This window comes from Odontomachus brunneus, unplaced genomic scaffold (genome assembly GCF_010583005.1).
Source record: "Odontomachus brunneus isolate Ranch 3 - 2012 unplaced genomic scaffold, Obru_v1 Obru_scaffold_096, whole genome shotgun sequence".
Taxonomy (NCBI): Eukaryota; Metazoa; Arthropoda; class Insecta; order Hymenoptera; family Formicidae; genus Odontomachus; species Odontomachus brunneus.
The window spans coordinates 1,355,685-1,365,928 of NW_022639546.1; the positions used below are offsets into that span (position 1 = coordinate 1,355,685).

General features: G+C 40.4%; 1 long non-coding RNA gene across 1 annotated transcript; it reads left to right on the forward strand.

Annotated features, from left to right (window-relative positions):
- Nucleotides 1-711: 711 nt before the first annotated feature.
- Nucleotides 712-3,776, forward strand: LOC116848469. The gene is made up of 3 exons (XR_004378972.1): nt 712-945; nt 1,032-1,213; nt 2,956-3,776. It is a non-coding gene; the product is annotated as an uncharacterized LOC116848469 (long non-coding RNA).
- The last annotated feature ends 6,468 nt before the right edge of the window (nt 3,777-10,244 follow it).

Sequence of the window (10,244 nt, forward strand, 5' to 3'; positions counted from 1 at the left end):
GGTGGCCAGATTTCCCAGTCTTGAATTCGGGACACTTCATAAATAAACGGGGGGAGGGAGGTAAAAAGATCCGAAAATTATTTAACAATTATTGAAAATAATGACAAATCGGTGTCCCGAATAGCACTCGAAAAAATTGTGGGACAGAGGGTGAAAAATACGTTTGGTCACTTTGCCAATAACGCACACGACGATCTTGCGATACGCGAGACATTGACTGCGTTCAGCGCACGGAAAAAAAAAGATTTGGTTGAATAAACCAAATATTTGGTCGAATATGAACGATCCAGAAATCCGATTGAAGTAACCGGAATTCTGTTTAAATTAACAAGATTTTTGGTAAACTAACCAAACATGCTGGATTGTTCATATTCGACCAGATATTTAGTTAATTCAACCAAATCTTTTTTTTCCGTGCGGAGAAAACTGCCTTGTAACTGTCGTAAAATTCATGAATCTGATATGTGCTCTTAATCTCGGCTAAATCCAAGAACATGTGTATCAATCAGACTCACGAATTTTACGAAGCAGGTACAAAGCAACTTTCCCTGCTGGACGCGGCCAATTCCGCGGCACGCTGCAAGTAACGCGACGCGTCTCACGATTTAAACGAATCCGGTGTGCCACGCGCGACATCTCTCGATCGATTTGATCTCTCATTGAAGGCGACAATGACCGTCGGTCCGTTGCGTACTTACCATACCATACCTTTGTTCCCAAAGTCACTCGCCTTCTCTGTTGACGCGCGGTATTCCCGAGCACGGTGTTTACATGACTGTGTTTACGTGAGCCTTTTCTCCTTTTCTGTATACAAAACTACACGTACGCACGAAAAACCAGCGACATAGTTTCAATACGCGCAGTGCGATTCACATTTCATGATCTTCCGTAACCTCACAAATTCGTTCCTCGGCTAACCTAAGCGCCAATTTTTCCAAGCTCTTGGTAAGTTAACCAACGATCGAATCGTATATCTGCTTTGTATAATTTGGAGAAACGAAGATATGAAGTAACTGTTAACTGGCTTACAGGGCTTACAGAGCTGGCACAAAATCGGCCCTAAGACTTAACCTAAACTGACAAGTTCTACCGCCTCAACGCGTTATTCCCGCCTCTTCAAACAATCAATAAAGTGAAAATAATGCGTACACAGTTAGTGGAATAACTCAATGACATGTGTTGAAGCCGTTCTGCAAGCTGCTGCGTATATATGGTATACTTTTAAGTAATTATTCTTTAACTTATACTTTTAAGTACCTATTCTTTAACTAACAAACTTCAATGGCGATATTCAGTCGCTGTACTTTGTATGCGATCGTGTTATTAGAGGAGCCACTTTGCGAATCTGTTTAGCGTTCCGTGGAGATTTGCCAGAAAGACGAGATATGTTCCGCTCTATTCTGCTTGCTCTTTCTCTTTCTTTCCGCTGCACACAATTCTATCTCTACCTATCTTTCTATACATTCTCTCCGACATAGCGTCGTTCCTCTTTGTGTCTCTGTATCTCGTCCGCTCGCTTGATTTCGTTTAACTTTTTTTATAGCGCGACGCCCACCGTCGTCGACGTCTTCGTCGTCGTCGTCGTCATCATCGTCGTCGCTGATTACGTAGGATCGCATGACTCCGACGAATTGCCCAAATTTCCGGTTTCTAGAACGTTACTGCGAGCGGCGGCTAATTGAATCGTACCGCCAAGGGCATTTGGCGAAACGAATCGTCCGAACGAAATTCCCTTTTCTGATCTTAGCCAGCTCGCCGTTACTCTTTCTCCCGTGCGCAACCAGTGGTTAAGCGAATTTCGCAAAAAAGATCCTCTCGTCGTTTAGCGGCGCCATGTGGAATTATCGGCGATAACGCGATCATCCCGGCAACTCAATTAGAATCTCGATTAGTTCCTCGTAGATAACCTGCCCCCTGCCGTTCCTCTTCATCCTCTCAAGTGGTCTCATCATACTCAGCTCACCCTCTGCCATTATTTACTTATGCATTCACCTTGTGTTTTTACTAGTAGGGCGCGAATTTCTTAGCCAACGGCGCCGATTACCACACTGAGAGAAAATAAATGGTTTGTCTAGCTGAAATTACAATCACTCTCAATCCTAATCATACCTTTCGGCTGTTCCAATCAAAAATGGTGATAATAACATATGCATATAAGTGAGTTAATAAAGTGAGGTGATAATGCATATAAGAAAGTTAAAAAATAGTAAATATTTAATGAGTACTATTGACATTTATTTCAATTCGTTTATTTTTATTTAAGATAAGAATGTCAATTCCCGTACACGTATCATGGACATTATTGTGTCTTTAAATACAAATATTTAAATTTTCAATAAAGAATGTATATACGTAATCAATATTTGCATATATATTTTATATTAGAAAAGATTAAATATTTGTACTTAATCTTTAATTTTAGACTTTTTTTAAATTTTAGATCTTTAATTAAAGACCAAAACAATAAAAAATATTCAGGATTAGATATGTGTCCGGGCATTGATACTTTTTTATCTTAGATAGAATAGACAATAATTTTCATGGAAAGCTAAGGTTTTCTAAAGATTTCAAGAAAATATATATTTTTTCTTTCTCTCTTTTATTTGAAAAATATTTTATACTAATATAATGTATAATATATCATATAATATAATAATATATAATATAATATAATATAATCCTTTATTTGGTAGACTCGAAAAAATTTAAGGAAAAAAATTTGTTGAATGTTTAAGTGAAGTAAATAATATTAGCATTACAGTAGAATCTAATAACAAAATACATTATAATTTTAAAAAATTATTTCTCTATGTGATTACATAGTCACAAGTATCATTTTTTTTCTCTCAATGCATTAAAAGCTCCAATTATGTCTGTCTGTATCTTAATTAATTTTTGCCTAGCTACTTGTCCTTGGTTCGTGGAATAATGAATAATAAACTGTTTGTTTTTCAGAACCGCAAGGGTGACTACAGATGATACAGTGCGCGAAGAAAGGACTCCGCAAGAATTACAACGAGCAGTTTGATGTCTCCGCGTGTCGAACTCTCAGATTTATCGCCGAAACGGGTACGATACACAAGGTCCTATCATATTCCTAATATAAGCATAACAGCAGGACGAGAGGAAAGGGGATAGGAAAGAGGAGAATGAAGTACGAGGAGGAGGAGAAGGAAAGATACCGATGTCTAAGATCGCACAATGCGCCATCAACATAGCCGACTGCCATTCTCCCCCGCTTCTCGTATCGCCCGCTTCGTAACTCTCGTTGGAATAGCCATCTTATATTCCACTCCGTTATATTCTCGTATCTGCGCTCTACCTCGCGACCCGTCCCTCGTCCCTTGCCGAGGATTACCTTTCTTATTTACCCGCGAGTACAAGATTGCGAAGTTGCGGTAGAACGGACGATCGAGACAATGACGGGATGAAGCTCCACGTGAAAACTTCGAGACGGATCATAAATCCTAGAATGTCGATGTCGCCGTCGTGGCCGACAAGTTCGACTTCGCAGAACCGATACAGGGCCCGGTCATCGAACTCTTTCCTTCGCGAGAGTTCCTCTCGCGCTAACCTCTGAAAAATCTACACTGAGAGAAAAATATCTACGCGGGGGAAAGAGTTTGATTGGATCAAGTAAAAATTTCTAATAAAATATCAACGAACCAGAAATTCCGCTTCGAGTTACCAGAATTTTTGTTTGACTTAACAAGATCTCCGGTTGGCTCCAACAGTATCAGTCGGAATTTTCTGGTTCATTTATATTCTATCAGTTAGTCCAATCTAAATCTTTTTTCCCAATTCTTTTTTTGCTTGAAATAGTAAATATTTATTCGGTGGGTACTAATAATTGATCTATTTAACTCTTTATTAAGTAATCTTGCTTTCAAGCAACATTTCTTATCAGGTATATGCAAGAATGATAAATGCAGAATACATTTATTTAATACTGTTGTTTTGGAGTAACATCTGGTTACGTGTCTTTTTTATCAGTGCCTTCGTAGCTTTATTTTGTTATTGGATAACAAAAATTGTCGAAAATATGTTTCTGAAATTTTAATTAACTAGAACACCACATAGCGCGAGCTTCGCGCGCGCCACTTTAGCCTTTTCGTTGTACTATTTACAATTTATATTACAATATTCGTTTTTACAAATTATATTCCCAGCAAACACAATGTTACATATAACATACATATTAGTTGTAATTTCCTATTCAACAATGTAACTGTTATATAACACGTATATTATATAACAGTTATATTGTTTGTTGAGTAAGAAATTACAACTAACATGTATGTTACATGTAACATTGTGTTTGTTGGGATTACAATAAATATCAAATTTATATGACACGAACAACGCAACCTGATCTGTCACCGCGGCTGACAGCTGCAAGTGGCACGAATTCAACTGCGACGGGATCGAGACAATCGAGACGGTCGAGACGGTCAATTAGCGTCGCGGAAAAAAGGCTTCACTCACTTCGATACATTCGAGATTTAGTTAACACGCACTTTTTCTGATAGGACAATATTGGGAGACATACCAATTACTTAAACATTCAAAAAATTTGTTTCCTTAAATTTTTTCGAGTCTGCCGAATAAAAGGTTATATTATATTAGTATAAAATATTTTTTAAAATAAAAAAGAGAAAGAAAAAAAAATATATATTTTCTTGAAAACCTTAGCTTTCTATGAAAACTATTGTCTATTATATCTAAAGTAAAAAAAATATCAGTACCTGGACACATATCTAATCCTAGATATTTTTATTGTTTTGGTCTTTAAATACTAATATTTAATCTTTTCCAACATAAAATATACATGCAAGTATTGATTATGTATATACTTTTCTTGTTGAAAATTTAAATACTCGTATTTAAAGACCAAAACAATATTGTCCAGGATACGTGTCCGGGAATTGACATTCTTATCTTAAATAAAAACAAAAGAATTTAAATAAATATGTCAAGAGTACTCATTAAATAAATATTTACTATTTTTTAATTTTCTTCCTCAGATTGGAACAAACAGTCATTCTTCAGCTGTTTTCGATATAGCAAGACAGAAAATATCTTGTGTTTTTTTTATATTTTATTTCATACTATATTTTACGTTTAATGCATTTCGCAATTAATGCACTTTGACGATACAATCCGATCAATTAGAAAATTTGAAGGCTTTAAGCCTGAAACAGATGAAGGATTCGAGGACTCAATCTCGAAATCTAAACAGCGTTTGCATTCAAATATTTGACAATTCAAAAAGTATCTTTTTGTTACTGTTTACTGGACTCGGTATGGATATGATCATATGGCGAAAAAAGCTCTCAGAAGTGGCGCGATAGAAACCTCGCCGGCGGGCTCAGTTAAACCTCGGACTCGTAAGCGTTTTGGGAATCTCACGAGGAAGCGAGCACGGCCGAATCCTCCGGTCTCTTTGGAGAACGATAATTCTCCGTCACGCCGAACGGAAAGTCGGGAATCCGACTGCGTTCGTTTGAATTTATCGCCGGATTGTCCCGGCAGAACGGGAAATGGAGAGGCCAGGAGAATCCGCGCGAATCGGGATTACCGGCTCGCAATTATCACGGCTAAACCGCGCCGGTTATCTCCGGCTGACCGGTAACTGGATTTGCATCCTTTCGGGACGTGCGTCGTTGTTCGGCTCGGACGGTGTCGACGTCGAACGGCAGCGCGATGCCATCCTCTGCCGCGCCAAGTAAGAGACTCTGCGGTATTTTTCCGAGTACTTGGACGCAGCGGCGCGGAGAGGGCGAGGTCGGTTATCGGTATCATCTCTCCTTCCATGCACCCCTTCTCCGTCTCATTCTCTCCTCCCCCCCCTCTCTCTCTCTCTCTCTCTCTCTCTCTCTCTCTCTCTCTCTCTTCCTCTCACCCCCAATCTACTTTCATCTCCATCCCGGCTATTATCCCGGCGAGAATCTCGAAAGAGAATGTTCAGATCTCGTCGGCGATCTCGCCGACGACGATCTCTTCTCTCGGCACAATGAGACAAGGACGCTCCCTTCGTTAGTATAAACTGCATATAGGTGACTCTCTGCAAAGAGGAGCGCGAGTTCTTCTCTCTCTCTTTTTTACGCCGTGTGTTTTTTTGTTTCTTCATCGCCGTCGTCGAGGAATGCAGCGTCTGTTCCACGCATCCCCTTCGCTATCAGTGAGAAATTGCACTTTGAAAACCATTCGCTCTTCCTTCTTTCCTTCCCATCCCTCCGCTCTTTCTCTGTCTCTTTCCTCCTGCCCCTCCTCTGTCCCGAAGTCTCGTGTGCAATGTTTCCCACCCTCGTACCGTCTTCGCTCTCGTCTCGTGACTTTATACTACCATCCTTCCGGCGACTTCCGGGACTGCGGGAATTCACGAATTAATCGCCCATGGCGAAACTACCCGTCCGAAGAATTCCGGCCAATTTTAAACTCACACCGACATTCCTGACCGGACCGTCCTTGCGCCCTCTTCGTCTCCCCCTTGCCCCGACTCGTCCCCGTCGACGGGGATCGCCCATCGATTCCAGACGACACTCGTCGCCGCTTTTTCTCGAAGGGGGAGGTCGAAACCCAATGGCCCTTTAATCAGCTAGCGCATAGGTTAAGGACAAGGTCGTCGTCAGCCGGTGTGACATGCGACCTGTGACCTTCATGAGCGATATTAGAGCTGAACCGTGTGTAACGAGCGATCGAGTTTAGGGTAGCTGCTGCTGCTGCTGGCCGCTGCACCATGCTGCTTGAACGTGCATCTAATAGCGGTCCGGCCTTAATGCATACGATTGAATATGCGAATTAGCTCGCCTTGGCGCCCAAAGCACGAGAAACGAGTCCTTCATTTTCCCTCCCATATGGATCGATACTTAAGAGTCACGGGGAGTCCATCGGAGTTTCCGTCGGGAACAGACTATTACGGGGGCGCGTTCCCACCTAAGTACGCCGTATTTACGTAGCTTGGTAGCTAGGGGGACGATATTATTAATGCTGCGGACGTGCCCGTACGAGATACATGGCTCGCGCGCGGCACGACGGAGTGATGAATCTCGTCACATCCCGGCCGGACAAAACTGCGCGTGAGGTGTCTTTTCCGGCTCGTTTCGTTTCGTCCCGTTCGATAGTGCCATGTATTCTCTCGTCCCGGTTGAAATCCTGTTCGATCGATCTTATTACTCGATCCCCTTTCCATGTTCCACGCTAAGTATTACGGTACTGAAATATACAATGCACGGAGACAAAAATACCGTTGTAGCAATAGAAATGGCCAGGATCGCTGTGATTGGAGTAAAGCTTTTCGCTTCAACCGCCATTGAAACTGATACTTGAGTCATCGAAATAATATACGTGTTGGTTTCAATGGTATATTGCTGTTGAATCAAGAAAACTTGCTCCAGTTTCGGCGATGTTGGCAATTTCTGTCTTTACAACAGCATTTCTTTCTCCGCGTGATTATGGAGAATTGCTATTGGGGCGAGATTTCATTCGAAAAGGGAAGTCAGTCCACCGAATCACTTGAATTCGAACGATTTTCCACTCTGAACATTTAAGTGAATATTTCCACTCGGAATTGAATTGGATATAGTCCATTGTCATAACTATACATTTACTCTGATCGATTGAGATATTTGCTCGTATAAAGTCAGAATCATTCACTGAAACATTCACTCTTGTAATTTCGAGTGGTAGTATTTTCACTGCTTCTAAAAAAAATACTACTATTTTTCACTAGTTTTGAGTATTTTCCGAATTTCTTGAAGCGAAATTTTACTTGAGAACTAGAGTGATTATCGAGTCACTCAAATTGTAAAATTTCATAGGTCAAATGGAGCGACCATAGAGTTACTCAAGTGATTTTTCATTCATACACAGTAAATTCTACACTCTGAATCTTCGTGTTAGTATTTCCACTCGAAATTAAGAGTAAAGATTACATTTGATGTATTTCACGTAAGAATATATTCACTCTGATCGATTGAAACTCATATGGAATCAAAATTTACACTTTTCTCTGAAAATTGAAGAGTGAATCTGATATATTCTATCGTCACAAGAACATATTCGTTCTAATTTGTTGAAATATTCGCTCGAGCGACTCTATAGTCAGAATCTGCTTTGACTGAAACATTCGCTCATGCGATTTCGAATGATAGTATTTTCACTATCGATTCGAGTGAAAATACCGTCACTTCTTACTTGTTTTGAGCGAGATTCAAAAAATTTAGAGAATATATTGGCACATAATGGGAAATCCGTCATGAGATACACGTAAAATGTGAGTTCACATCGAGACGAAAGATCGTTCTCCCGAATTTCGGTTGGCTTGTTTTAATTCAGTCGCGTGCAAAGACGGCGAGTAACGCTCCCTCTAAAGCCGCGACTAAATGAAAGAAAAGCAGAGGAGCGTCGATATGCCGCGAAGATGAGTGGCTCACAAGAGGGCAAAGAATCGAAGGACGCGACCTTGCCCATCCACTGACTGCGAAATCGCGCCGGTTTTCATTAACGAGGCTTCCGCGAGCGTTGCTCGAATATTTGAGTGAAATACCTTGATACTTAATCCCGCACCGGCGGCAAGGACACGTCTTCGCGCGGTCCTCCGCCTGCTTTTTCCGCGATTTCGGCGACCGCGATCCGTCTCCCTCCCGTATCGATAACGTCCTCGGCCGAGGTCGAGGTCGAGGTCGTCTACGTTAATCGGCGAGCCTTTTAAGCCGAGCGCCAACCTGATCCCATAATCGATGGCGTAATTCGATTCGGTCGGGCTCGATCGCTCGGGCGCTGGAAACTTATTTACCGAACGTATTAAGCACCCCAATTCACCACCCCGGCTGGTCCCGCGGTCGGATCCGGTCCGCCGTTCTTCGATAACACGCCGACAAGATAAACATCTAGCGACACGAACGTCGAATAAATCGACTAGGGGAGACCGGGGCTAGATTTTAGAAATTCGCTCTATATTTTAGAGGTTATAACTTCTCAGGCAACTAATTGCTGTGACTGGCTGTACAAACATGATAGAGATAACCTTCTTTTATGTATTAATGCCCGCCAAGATTCTGTTAACCGTACATTTCGTTTTGTAATAATCAAAATACGAACATGCAGCAACATAGTCATTTTACTCTGATACCGGGGCAGGTTGCCCAGTAGTGCAGAGACCACGTATCGAATGTGTAGCCTGATTAGTAGTTCCAGGGTCTCTGCAAAAAGTTCCCACAGCCCTTCTGCTGGCCTTTAATTTTACCTCGCCCGTCCATATATTCCATCTCAATTATTTTATGAGTGAAAATTGCATTTATTAGCGGAAACAGTGTATATCATACGCTTTCAAGAAATTTAAGAAATTTTATTCCAGCTAGTAATATATCGCTTAATTTTATTCCGTCACGATGGAGAATATTAATAGAAAATTGCGAAAGGTTCGAGAATTTACTTTGCTCTAACTAAATCAGTTTTTTTCTATTATATTTCTTAACTGTAATATTATCCCGATTTTAATGAAACTCAGGCAAAAATACTTATGTTCTAAAAGGACTATTTTCAAGGATTTTGTAGCGATTATTCCTCTCCTCTTTGCCCTTCGCAAGAGAGAGAAGGAGCTTTCGAAGAATATCTAAAAATTAACAGATATTTATTAGGTTGATACATATTTACTTAAATAAAAATTTTCTTCGTTTAAACTGATTATTGTTTACTTAAATCGAGTAAACAATACTCAGTTTGAATGAAGAGAACTTCGATTTAAGTAAATATGTTAATATTTACCATTTAATAAATATTCGTTTATTTTTAAATATTTTTTTTCTGTGTTACTTCCCTTTGTAAGAAATGCTCTCCGCGTGAATTTTTGGGGTGGAGGGGAAAAATAAAGCGATACATATCCCTCACACGCGTGCGACATTGAGTCGGAGGAAGAAACGCGTGCGTGAAGTTGGCACCTCATTTTTTAGCACCGCAAGTTTTGACATGAGTTCCATTTGCACCCACAATAGTTCTATAGTTCCTGATAGGTTATAGCAATAGTTCCGTCGAATTAATAAAAAAAATGAATTTTTTAAAATATGAGGTGCCAACTTACCACGGCACCGCAACATTAAAAAAAAATTATTTTGATAATTTTATTTTACAGTTCTCGAAGTGCTCTATAGTTCCTGATATGTTTTAGCAAGAGTTCCGGCCTCTAACTATTTTTAAACAATTTTTAAACTTGAGTACAAGAACCGCATTACAAGAGTAAACTC